Raw genomic sequence first — 14,747 nt, 5'->3', positions numbered from 1 at the left:
CAATATCTACCTAAAGGACATGGTTCATTACTCAACAACTTGGCCCACGCTTGATGCTCCTTCACCTCACACAAAGTGGTTGCCCACAAGAGATATTGGCTTTTTCATGGAAATGCCATAAGCATAACCAAGGGAACACAGATGGTGAGTGTAAAACCTTGGGGTGATTTGGGTAGTCCACTAGGATCGATCCTTGCACCAAGAAGTTGAGCGGCTAAAAAAGGTAGTTACTAACTTAGAGTGTTTAGATAGGGCTTCCGTTCATAGTGTTCCTCTTGCTCCCAATTACGGGACACCTCACCTTGCGATGAATAACCAATCTCGAGACCACAAGAGTACTTTAAGCATTCTTGCCTAGTGATCTCCCTATGGTCGAAATCCCATAAGCGATCACACTAGGTGAAGAAAAATACTACGTCTACCAAGGTTTTGTGTCTTTGATAGCCTTGATTTTATAGTGGGTTGGAAGAGCTGGGTAATTTGCTTGTCTCCACTTGGGTCGTTCCTCTCAGATTGTCCGAGAGCAGGCCCTCTAAAGGATTCTAAACTACACAAAGAGTGGATCAACTTTTGGAAGTAAAGATTTTTGATTCACCACAAGGGTGAAGAGCATACTCTCCTATTCCAATTGTTTTCTCCAAAACACTCCAAGAAGATTTAGTATCCTCTTACTCTTGAAACCAAATGGTAAGTCAAGATTTCTGATTCACCACAAGGGTGAAAAGCATACTCTCCTATCACCAAAAGATTCCAATTGTAAGTTTTAATGTGCCTAAAAATAAACAACTAGTATGTGCCGCACATATAAAAGTAAAGAACAAGCAAAATTGAGTTTTTATGCATTGGGTAGCCCTGCAAACAATCGTTAGTAACCCTTGTGCATTTGAAGCTTTGACATGCGTTCTTTTTATGCAATGTTTCAATTTTTTCATAAGGATGGCAACCTATAATCACAACTTGTTAGCACCAAAAGTTAGTGTGAAATAACATAAAAATATGCAATAAAAAGTGGTGAGTTGCCTCAAAAATCTAATTTATCTTCCAACCAAGTGCATGCAAAGAAAGTGCAAGTTAATCACAAATGCTCTCATTTTTACTCTTTGATTTTGACCTAGTCAACAAGATTGGACTTGTTTGCTATGATTTCGTATCCAAAAATAAAAATGAAAAGAAGAGACCCCTATTGAAAATCAGAGAGCTTTCCAAAAATGTAAGGAATTTAAAAAAATCTCTTCATTTGCGCTCTAGAGATCAATTTTGTCAAAATAGGAAAAATTTATCAAATCAAGTTTTTGATCCTTAATACAACCTCAAAATTCAAAACACAAAGAAAGAACCCCATTAGAATTGAAAACCCTTTCTGAAAATGTAAGTTTTTTTGAAAAATTTGCTGATTTGTGATCAGAAACGGCTTTTTATAAAAAAAACAAAGAAAAAATCATAACTCCCAAAAATCAGGTCAAAATAATTTGAAAATCAAATTGAGACATTTTGAGCACATACCCAACCTTCAAAAAAAAATTCAGAACCAAACTCCAAGCGGTTTAAAAGATATGATCAAATCTTTAAACCAACTAAGTTTTTGGCCTTCAAACCAATCTACTTATGGGTTGGCCTTAAAACCAAAGTGATAATTCTACAAAACCATTTGATTAGATCCAATATCCTGCTGTAAAAAACTAGATATGAAAAATAAAAGCAAATGGAGCTAGAAACTTGATTCAAGCCCCACGGTGGACGCCAAAAATGTACACTCGAAAGTGTCCCACTCTAAACCCTTCTATCCCAACGATTCCATGAGTTGGAATGCTTAGATGCCGGCTTAGAGCTCCCTATCCATGGAGTGCAAGAGAGTATATTTCAAGAATAAGAAAGCTCTCAGATGAGCCTTAGAGATACTCTTCTTGCTAGTCAACCATGCAATGGGAGGTTCCAAAGACAAGATGCAAGAATGCAATGCAACTAAAGATTAAACTAGAATGAATATGAAAAGTGCAGCTATTCTAAGCATGGATGAGAGTGTTACAATCCAAATATTAAGCTATGTGAGATAGATTATTGCAAAATAGAAGCTAAACTAACATGCAACATGAATCTAAGCTAAAATGCTATGGTATGAGAGAATGTAGACAAGAAACAGAAGGTCTCCACAAAGCTCCAAAGAAACCTATTAGAAAACCTACAGCATAACAATATTCAAAATGACGATTGATTCCTTGAGGGGGAAAGCTCTTTCCCTTTTAAAGTCATATGGACGGTAGAGATCAAGATGAAGATGGTGGATGATCAATGGTGGAATTTGAAAAGAGGAGTGATCCATGTGCACACACAAGTCAACCAATAGAATATAAGTTGACTTGTCATATAAGACAAAAGTCACAAAGCCTTTTCTTTTAATTGCAAAATAGAAAAATGAATTTATATGTGCACTTTAAGTGGGTTAGAAGAATGGGGTCTTTTATTTAATTAAAAGGGGACATGTTCTTTTAATCAAATAATGAACTTAGGATAGCATAGTCAAACTATAGGTTATAATCAAATAAATTGATTATTAGCAATTTGGTCTAGATAAATGATTAAATTAATTTAGCCAAAATGTTGAAAAGGGGGCTAATAGTCTAGATGACCATTTTTAGGTGATTACACTCGCAATGTCCTGATTTTAGAGGTGGAGGTTCATCGTTAGTTATATTAGCCTACTAGTTGAGGCTCAATGCCATATCATAAGTATTGGTGAATTTATTGTGAATTTTTGGTATAAATTTTTGGTACAAAAACTTTGAGCTTATTTTTGAAGGCCTAACGTGCCTAGATGAGGCTTGAAAACTTGATGGATGGGCACTTGCATGTATTAGTGCTTGTAGATTAGAGCCGAGGATTTCAAAAAGGGGTTTTAATAGAAAATTAGAGTAGCCATTTCAAATTTTTGGCCTTCTGAAGTTGGGCCAATCCAAACTTCCAAAATAAATGTCAAATGGGTATTTGGTTGACTCTTTATGTTGTTAGGGTCTTTCAGCCCTAGGCATTAAGTTTGAGTGTTTAGAACCTTCTCGAGTGGCATAAAATTGCCTATTTAAGAATTGCTCATAGATTGTGTAGGACATATTTGGCTAATAGTTTGTAGCTTTGTGTCACAAATTATTATAAAGAAGGTGCCCATGTGGGTTTGCATATTGTAATTCAAAATTCTGCAATTTTGCATTTGCGGCAATAATAAAAAACTCATATTTTATTCTTGCCAATTGTTGATTTTTCTTTGTTTCTATTATGTTTGTGGTATTTAAGGGAACACCCTTCATCACTAATGTAGTCCATCATGACAAGTATCATGATCTCCGACATTGTCACAACTCATTTTTCCCATACCTAAATAAATGGTTATTTGTGCGGCCATTTGGCTCTCTTATTAAACCAAGTTAAGTTGGTTACTTAAGAATTAAAAAACAAAGGAATAACTAAATCCAAACAAATGGTGGCCATTACAAAAATCTAAATTGTAGACCACTACTCATTTATATATTCTTCATGAATTTTGAGGGCATGGTGAGTATGAGGGTAATATTTAATATTTATTTTTGCATGCACTCCCTCGGGGGCTAATGGGAAGTAGTAGGCAAAAGATTGTAAATCCTATTAGAAACCCCACCCATTTAACAAAAGAGGCGGTTAGTAGAGATAAAAAGAAGCAACGAAAAGACTCCCGCTACTCTAAAATGAATCCTTGTACAATTGAGATCTAGTCACCAACATTATGAGCCATCGACACAATTTCCTCTACATCATGTTGAATAGACATCAATATATCCATGCTAATTGACCTTATTTGAAACTCTCACTCTTGTCAAAGTAAATCTCTGCTAAATTTTTAACTAGAATTGCACATGATCTTTGTTGCAGCCACTCTGCCAAGTCTTCTCCACAATGCTTCCACCTTAGCCTGCCTAATCTCCTCTACCAGCTTGGCAGATCCTCTAGAAAGGAGTAGCTGGACTAGAAGAAAAAGTGGGGAAAATGGGCAGAGCAAGGATGTTGGCATCCATTATTACACCAAGTTCCTTCTTTCTTGTTAATAAGTAATTTTTTGCTCTTCACACGTTGTTCTGAGTTGCATTCATTGGTTGACCATATTTTCAATGGAAAACATCTTAAATTGGTGAACTAGCTTCCTTAGCAATAAAATGTGCTATTTCTATTCATCATGGTTGTTAAATAGTTTCTTTATCTACTAAAATTATATCAGTTTTAACTTGTTTCCATACTTGAAAATTGGCAACCCAACTATTAGCTCTATGCTTGGAAGGATATAGGAATGCCATTATACTAAAACTATAAGAAATTACCTTGCATGCCAATAAGATGCTTGCATAACTTGGGAGGGGGTATGTTCCTAATTTTGTTTTACAAAATGCAAATGTTGTTCTCAAATCACAACCATCCTCTACTATATTTTCAAATGTTTGAAACATTAGTAAACTCAAATGATATATTGGAGAGATTAATGATAGAGTAGAGATTGGGACCTTTGAAAATCCTTTAGAAGCAGTAGAGAAATGGGAAATAAATGTGTGTAAAACCATAATTGTTTTGTAAGCAACCTTTCAACCAAAAAATGGAAAATTTTCAATAGAAATCCTTTTAAACATGTCAAATTTATTTCAATTGTGGATAGTGTAAGCCAACTACATAAGAATAAGTAACTTTTTCTATTATCGATTTGAGAAACTATGATAAAATCCAACTCGAGGCTGATGGGACACTCAAAACCATGTTTTCACAACTAAAGATGTGCGCACACTAACTAACTTAGAAATAAACTTATTGACAATTTCTGCACATTATGTCTTACCATGCAAAAGGATTGGTTTGAGATGTAGATCCGTAAACTACATTTGGTCTGACATATAACTCTATTCACAAGTTGAAATAATAAGATTTTTTAACACTACAAGATTGACTAGTGTAAATCTCTAATGAAAATCATATTGGAAGATGTGTTCTTTGATGTTAAAAGGATAGTGAACTTCATTAAATTACTAAATTTACTGATCTATTGTTTACTTCATAAACTCAGATCGACACCTAGGTAGAACAACAAGATCTACACTTAAATACTTATGTGAATCATTATGATTAATTGTTTGCAATTGGTTTAAATTGTACTTCGGGTAGGACTAAAAATGTGTGTAAATCTAATGCATTTCATTTATTTCTTGTTGGGTAAAAGTGCATAATATGTTGGATTTAGAGTTATATTGAGCCTTTGTTACTAGATTAGTGCATAAGGTGAGATCTCTATATGAAATATTATATATGAAACTAAATATTATATATTATATATGACAGGCTCAAATTCTTTTAAATCAAAGACAAGCATGAAATTAATTTTATCTACCTTGGCATTTTGTAGTGCATCTTTCACTTCCAGAGATTCTCTCGAGTTTGATATTTGTAGTTGTAATCTTTCCATCCATGTCCTTTTCACTAGAGGCCATGGTGTATTTTACTTGTAACTATTTATCCCTTTCCTCTTTATAGATGGTCATAGTTAAGCTCTTTTTAGGGTTCCTAATACAAATTTTCACCATCCTACAGATTTCCTTTAGTACCTTTCTTTAAAAAAATAGCACTATGTTTCCCCACCAACAATTCTTTTCGACATCTATAAAATCCATACTTCCTTCCATACCATGTTGATTGTGTCTATGTGTATGGATTTTCCCATTGTCCATACTACCCTATGCATACAAATTTCCCCTCTATTTGTATGACTTTGTGCATATGGATTTTCCTTCCTCCCATATAAACCTTCCCTTTATTTGTGTGTCACGTATAATGCTAAAAAAATGTTCTTCCCTGATGTACATCATAGGACACATGACATCTAGTCACATACACTTTTATGTGAGTTCTCGTAGTGTACAACATACATGTTTAGTCCTCTACATGTCCTTACCTCCTTTGTACTTCCTCTCTCCTTGCTTATGTATGTGAGTGGTTCCTTCCCTCCATATCATGTATATGTTGTGTAATGAGCTTCTTTCCATATATGCTCCTTTTATAACTTTTCATTAACATTAGGTTGGAAAAAATAACTAAGGATACATTCTTTGTTACACATCATTGTTCCTTTTTAATAAATTCTCCCTTTAAAGTTTTTATTAGATAATATTTATCCAAAAATTCATACCTTTTGATTTTCTTTGGCTTCACACTCCTTGGTAACACAATTGTATCACCCTTATGTCCTCTTTTTCTATGTAGCACTTTTTGTTTGTTCCAATTGCCATCTCATTTTTGAATTTGTTAAAGAATCCCCCTTTTCGTCCTAATGGTCATTTTGTTCCTCTTTCTTCTTCATATCAGATCTTTAATTTAGATGTAGGTCCTTGGATGGTTCTTATAACATTCCTTTTCACAAAACTTTCCTAAATATTTTGAATCAACAATTTTATCTACTAGGGGCAAAAGTCACATTCCTTTTAAGGTTACATGTGTGTGTGTGTGTGTGTGTGTGTGTGTGTGTGTGTGTGTGTGTGTGTGTGTGTGTGTGTGTGTGTGTGTATGTGTGTGTGTGTGTCTATATATATATATATATATATATATATATATATATATATATATATATATATAGGTTGCCTTGTACTCTTCGAAGTTGATTTCTTCCTTTGTGTTCTCTTTTTTTATTCCTTTTATGCTTCTTTGTCAATTTCATATACAACAAAGCCTTTTCTTTTTCCTTTATATGGTGATTTCAATTTCTAGCAGTCATTTATTCTTATCCATATCACAGGAAGGAAAAATAAGGCATAAGTAAGATGTTTACACACTCTTAGAATTACCACACCTTCAACATGTTTCCTTAGAAGATATTCTTCTTGGGGCTTTATTGGCTTGGCCTAGTCTTTATCTAGTTTTTAGGGTTCCTTACTAATTACATGATCTTCCTCTATCCTTCCTTTGTGACCAATGTTCCCATCTACTTTTGTTTCATTTCCAAGCATATTTATTTCTACTTTTAGTCTTGTTTGTTTATAATTTTTAGCTTTGATTCATTTACTAGATCTCTAAGTGGATCTTTGTTCTATGTAAATGATTTTGTTTCTCCATTTACTCCCACCTCTCATATTTTATAAGGACCTAGCCAAAAAACTCATAACCTCTCGAGAAGAAGTTCATTATGCGTGTTATATTTGGATACCATCCTAGTTGGAAATTCACCAATTATAAGTGTTTAGTGTGACAAAATTTCCTTCTTATTTGAGTCACCTTTTTAGACCATTTTATTTTCATCATTTGATCATCTAGTTTTAGTGAGGTAATGAGCCTTTCCTTTACATTTTCCTCATCTTCTAACAGGTTCTACTGCCACCCTCAAGATTGATATAGTATATTATGTTGGAATTATTGTATCTTGAGCATACATTAGCTAGAAGGGGGTGTCTTGTAGTGGGTTTATAAGTGGTATGTGATAGGCCAACACTGGGGCAAATAATATGAAAGAATTAACGATTTATGAAGGAATTTGGCTGGTTTATATCTATCAATTTGAGAGTGTAAGCTTGTGAAAGGTGTCTGTGCAATATGCCATCAAGGGATGTTGGTTATAAGATGAGAAATTATGGATGTGGCTAAAACACTCGAAAACAAACTTGTAGCAAATTGAAATGATTCTACAACAGGAACTGTTACTTCTAGCAGTAGAAACTATGAAATAAAAGCAACTTCCACAAACACAATTGAAAATGAAAATAGTTGCAACTCACAATAAACCATTAATTAAATTATAATGTAATTCACATGAACTAAATGTTATTACACAAAATAAAACATGGATGTAAACTAATGTAATATAATCAAATGCATACCATATAATCTCAAGCTTATCAATGAAATAAAGAAATAGTCTTAAGCCTCTGTAATCATGCATATATGAACTTTATGTCTTGGAATAATAATGATCTTTGCACAATGTTTTAACATTTTATAAAATTGTACCTCCTCTTTACACTATATCTCATGTTGCTTATATATACACAACATTAATACTGTCTATTACATAAGAAACCTACAATTTGCAAAGAATGGACAATCTATTTCAATAGAATACCATTGTTTTTATCAATATGTGTTAAGCCATGATTCAAAAATAGTTTATTTGTAACTAAAGATTTTCTTTTTGTCCACATGACACATGAAAACATTTCCCTACTATGAGATATTTTCTCCCTCTTTCTCACACCAGCCACATATGGAGGTTTTATGTATAACCGACAAAATGAATAATGGAAAATCACATAGTTTTCTATCCACGTTAATCACATAATCCTTGGGTACATATTCATTGAGATTAAATCCATGTGAGTATACTCAGCTATGTGAAAACATGGAATTATGTGGAGGCATATGTAAATAATATCCATAGAAAGAAGCCAACAATGCATGTCCCAAATGCTATAGAAAGATCTATTCCACAAATCAACATGCTACAACAATAAAGATTAGTAAAAAGCAATCAATAATGTATTTTACATATTTTAATCCCAAAACAATATTAAATACTACGTATTTATATTAAAACATATGCAATGTGAAAATGGTAATAATGAAATGGAAATGGAATAGGGAAGTAAGTATGAAAGTGCATGAAATGGATTAAAATATGGCATTAAATGAGTTGTAAATGGCTCTTATCACTCCCCCAACTTAGCATATTGCATGTCCTTGTGCAATCATTATGATCATGAAGTCTTTAGTTTTAATTGGAAGCACTTTAGGTTTAAGATTTTTGGCTTTGTGTCCACCTTGAATCATGATAACTCATTTATAAACACAAATCCTTTTCTTTGCTTCACATGACAAGCTTTATTATTTGTTCTTCAATAGGGATATCACTTTCGACTTTTCATAAGGTGTTTCTCTTTTCTCTTTTCTTTTTCTTTTCTTTTCATTTTTTATATAGCATCGTGGTTCACAAGGACACATATAGGAGAAATTTATCTCAATTTTCTCAAGAGGAGTTTAAATGGGCAAAACAGGAGAGATAAGAGATAAAACAAATACTTTTTTTATAATGGATAGTGTAATGGAATTATTAAGGACAATGGATGGAAGATAATAGGATGACATTCCTCCCCCAAACTTAAAGGTTGACTATCCATAGGAAACAAGGATAGGATAGGGAGGGGCATTGCATAGTGATCAACATAATAAGCAATATAAATAAAGTTAAGAGATAAAATAAGGAAAAACAAAATTGATTGTTTTACCAACATGTGCAAGAAGACCAATGGTGAAACACAGAGAAACTCAACAACCAATGCATCCAAAATGGATGAATCAACAACAACAAATGAAGAGAGGCATCTAGAACATTAGAATTTGAAGCATTTTATAGCATACAGCTGGTAGCACCCTTCACTGAAAACACCTCAACTAAACAGGCAACACATACTATGGGTGATCAAAGATTTGAAGATCAAGTTGAAGAGGAGCAGAGCTGCAAGAATGAGCAACAGGAAGTGCCAAGAATAAAAAAAACCACTGAAGCCAATGAGTGTTCCTAAAAAGAATGCTTAGCTGAAAAACCAAGAATACCACTTGTTCAATTTTTTTAAATTTTTTTTTTTGTCTTTTTATTATTATTATTTTTTGAATAAATTTTGATAATGACAAGTGACCACTAGCAAGCCTATTTTCAATCACTCACCACTTAATGGCCCTGTAAAATAGTTTTCATCACTAAGAATTTATTTTGCAGTTAACATCCATCGGGAATCAATTTTCAAACATTAACTAGCCAACAATGCTTCAAGGTTTTCATTGTTGGATCTTTTATTACTTTTTTTAATAACTACATAGAATGACCAAAGAACAAGAAATGCATACATAGATGATGAAAAATGATACCCATCCAAAACTTGAGTTTTGTCCATGACCTTACAAAAGGCACTGTTGAAGCTTAATTGCATGATGAACTTGAAATGATGACTATGAATAATCTCCACAAACTTGGGAATACTGAAAAACTTCACAGATCAACTTGGATCCATGTATCTCGCAACACTAAATGTGAAATCTTCTTGGAGAACTTTGGAACACAAGAGCACATTGAGGTAAGAGAATCACTCACAACAATAGTGATTCTCACATTTCTCTATAATAAAATAGGATGACATCACATGAAGATATGAAACCCTATTCTTTTGAAGCTTGAGAGACATCCATCATAGAAAAGTTTAAATTTGCAAGTAACACACCTTCATTACCAAAGAAATGAGAAAGGAGTGAAAACCAATAGTATTCACCAATGTGTCCATAAATCTTTAGAGAAGAGGAGACAGATCTTGAGGAGGAAGTGTGGTAGTGTGTAATATATTCAAGATTATTGTACATGTCTACAATGTGTTTTCAAATGTATAGTGCAAAATAGTACCACATTGTGCATGGATCTCATAGACCAAGTTGCATATTGTCCTTTACCAATCATTGAAGAAATCTCATCTCTCAGTGGTGAACAGCTTATGCCAAAATTTGCATGTAATCTAGAATAATGAAGGAAAAGTATAACATACATGCCCCAGATAGCTAGAAAGCCCACACAATGTTAACAAAGTCAACATAGTGTGTTATGTAATGCTTATGTAGAAACACAACATCAACTGATATTGTACCTCACCAGAACAATAGACTTATAACCATATTCTCAAAAACAAGTATATCAAGTGTAGTAAAGCAATTTTATCCAATTAATAACCTTACCACTAAGTGAGTAATACATTTATACAAATGGTAGGTAGAGTCGTTAATATAAATAAACACTCGATAAAAAAAAAAGAATGGGATTACAATGAATTATACCAATGTCAATCAACATAGGAATACATACCTTGAATTGTTTAGATGTCACATGGTGAAGTTTGCTAAAAAGGACCAATGAAACAATCAATGAATCTTGATTGGAAATCACCAGAGCACCACAAAATTGGTGGGATTCCCCCCTAACTTAACTTCATGCTACAAGGTCACAAAATCATTAGGATAACTAAAGAAATTAGGTAACCCAAAGATAGTAACATATCACTAGAATTTTGTGAACCTTTTTGAATGATAGATAAATCAAATATTTCAATAATTCAATGGAAGTACTCCCAAATTAACTGTAGGTTATAAAAGCATATTGAATTTGAATAATCCAAGGAATCAAGAAATGGATTTAGTACTTGTTATCAATGAATGATCATCGTAAGATACCAGAACCAAGAATGAAGAATATATGGATATTAATACCTTGATCCTTGTTAAATAAATGAATCATCCATAGTGTATTTGGTCATCTTAGGACAACAAACAAATTTAGCAATGAAAAATAATGCTTATCCAATTATAACATATTTTGTTTGGTCATTAATGCATAAAATCTGTTATAATTGTGCTAAATCAATTATTGGTCCTAAATCAACAAGTATGTGAGGAATACATAGTTTAACCATAGGCCTCCAAATATCAATATGTATAGGTACAAAAGTAGTAAAATATAGATCTTGGAGGATTTGGTAGAATGGTTGTGGAATATGGAATGTATATGGTTTAATATTATGTATGAATGATTAATATTATCACACATACTTATGAGTCCAATAATTAAAATTGATGCAATTTGAAGTATGGGCTCATTTGTGGGTATTTGGAATTCACTCAGTGGAAAAGAAGAACAAAGGTGATTATAATTGAATAAATGATATTGTTCTTCTATTTTAATTAAACCAAAATCCCATTCCTTATATGCATCAATACATTCCAATGTTGATTTATTAATTTTAAGCATATCATTAGATGGTAAAGGGATCCATGAAAGTTTACATGTACTATTAACCATGTTATTATGAAGCATTGTATGAGGCAATATAGTTGTCTTTGGTGGATAGGGTGGAGTGCAATGTGAATGGAATAAGGAATATGGTAAGAAGTGTGAAGGAGATAAAGTAGATGGGAATAAGTAGGATGGGTAGAAAGAGGATGGTAAAGATGGGTATAGTAGTTTTTGTGAGTGTTCTTGATTCCATTTATCATGCATATTATGTAAAGAAGTCTATTTTGAAGAAACATGTTGGATTTGTAATGAAATAGAGTGACAATACATGTTACCAACATAATGCATACCATGATCTTCTTGAGTTGGTGCTTGAGATTGTTCATCCATTATAAGGAATACTTGGTCACTTCCACCCTTATCATTGTAAGGATCAAAAATAGCTTGCACCTCATTCACCATGTGCTCGTTATTGTTCAGGCATATAAATTGGGAATCTTTCTTGTAGCAATTAGAACAAGTGGTTATATTTTCACCATAAAAATCACATTGTTCTAAGAATTAATCAATGATATTTTCTTGGTTAGACATAAAGATACCATTTGTACATACTTGTGATGATGGAAGATCAATATCTTTTAGGATGCATTCATTAGGTAGAGAGGGTATTAAAATATCACCTTTGGTCAACGTGATTTCTCTACCAATCTCTTCATTTAATTTTAAATTTGAAAGCGATGGTCTGGGGGTGACAGCCGCCAGTAGGGTCAAGGGGCAATGCCCCTTGCGAGTTCCTAGTATAGGGCAGGGTTGAGGGGCAGTGCTCCAATGCCAAGCACATTTTGCCTCTTGTGTTCCCTTCAAATTTTGCATTTTTGAAGCAATTTTCAACCAAAATTGATATACTTGAACAACCTTGAAAATGCATTATTTTTAACATTTTTCTTCAAAAGTGTCTTTTCTTTACCAATAGCTCACAAAAACTAGTGATAATGTAAAATTGAATCTAATTTCTAAAGCAACTAATGAATTTGATTCTAAGGCCTTCTTGAAAACTCTAAAACAAAACTCCAAATCAATGCATCTATATGATTTACACAACACAAATTAAGATTAATTACTTAAGAAAGGCTAGAAATTGCAAAAGCTTACATACTAATGCATTGTTCCTAACTCAACTCATCAAACTGACATGCCTTCGAAACCTTTCCCTGGCAATGGCACCAAAATGATAGGCCAACATTGGGGCAAATAATATGAAAGAATTAACAATTTATGAAGAAATTCGACTGGTTTATACATGTCAATCCGAGAGCGTAAGCTTGTGAAAGGTGTCTAGGCAGTATTCCATCAAGGGATGTTGGTTATGAGATACACAATTATGGATGCAGCTAAACCACTCAAAAAAAAACTTGTAGCAAATTGAAATGATTTTGTGACAGGAACTATCACTTCCAATAGCAAAAACTATGAAATGAAAGCAACTTCCACAAAAACAATTGAAAATGAAAATAGCTGCAACTCACAACAAGGCATTAATTAATTTATAATGTGGTTCACATGAACTAAATGTTATTACACAATAAAACATGGATATAAACTAATGTAATATAATCAAATGTGTACCATATAATGTAAAGCTCATCAAATTACAAAAAATGTACCCAAATGCAATCCATGCACAAATAAAACAAGATCACCAGGTAACTTTGGAGTGGGCCCTTCCTCCTCAGCCACCTAGTGATGAAATAAAGCAATAGTCTTAAGCCTCTGTAATCATGCATATATAAACTTTATGTCTCAGAATAATAATGATCTTTGCACAATTTTTTAACATTTTATAAAACTATATCTCCTCTTTACACTATATCTCTTGTTGCTTATATATACTCATCACTAATACTATCTATTACATAAGAAAGCAATGATTTACAAAGAATAGGCAATCTATTTCAGTAGAATACTATTGTTTTTATCGATATGTGTTAAGCCATGATTCAAAAATAGTTTATTTGTAACTAAAGATAATTATAGAGGGCATCAAGTTGATGGTTTTTTTTTCTATCCACATGATACATGAAAACATATCCCAACTATGAGATATTTCCTCCTTGTTTCCCACACTAGCCATGTATGAAGGTTTTATGTATAACTAGAAAACTAAATAATGGAAAATCACATAGTTTGTCTTCCACATTAATCACATATGATTCTTGGGTATGTGTTCATTGACACTAAATCCAAATGAGTGTACCCAGTTGCGTGAAAATATGAAATTATATGGAGGCATGTGTAAATAATATCCATAGAAAGAAGCCAACAATGTATGTCCCAAATGCTACAAGAAGATCTGTTCCACAAATCAACATGTTGCAACAATAAAGATTAGTAAAAAGAAATTCATAATGCATTTTCCATATTTTAATCCCAAAACAATATTAAATACTACGTATTTATATTAAACCATATGCAACATAAAAATTGTACTAATGAAATGGAATGGAATAGGGAAGTAAGTATGAAAGTGCATGAAATAAATTAAAATATGGCATTAAATGAGTCATAAATGGCTCTCATTAGTATTATAATCCCGTAACACAATAGAAAGACCTTCCTTGCAATCTTCCTATTCTACACCACATACTTTATATTAGACAGATACTAATACCTTGCTTTTTTATTCTACCTATCCATTGGTCCTAGGATAGTATGAGCTTAAAAGTATGTGGAAAATTTTGAATTCTATCACCATTGTATGTATGAATTATTTTTTTCAAAAAATGTTCCCCTTGCTCACTCATAATTTGGTTAGGTTTCCAAAATGTGTTACTATATATTTATAGAGGAACCTTGTTGTACTTAATATTATATTATCTAGGAGAGCTCTGACCTCCCACTTTGTGAGATGCTTTGTGGGCACTACCACATACTACCACCT

Source organism: Cupressus sempervirens, chromosome 10 (assembly GCF_028749045.1).
Source record: "Cupressus sempervirens isolate cs-2001-9-10 chromosome 10, ASM2874904v1, whole genome shotgun sequence".
In the NCBI taxonomy this organism is placed as follows: Eukaryota; Viridiplantae; Streptophyta; class Pinopsida; order Cupressales; family Cupressaceae; genus Cupressus; species Cupressus sempervirens.
The sequence above is the reverse complement of the archived record's forward strand: the minus strand, read 5'-3'. Positions refer to the sequence as shown.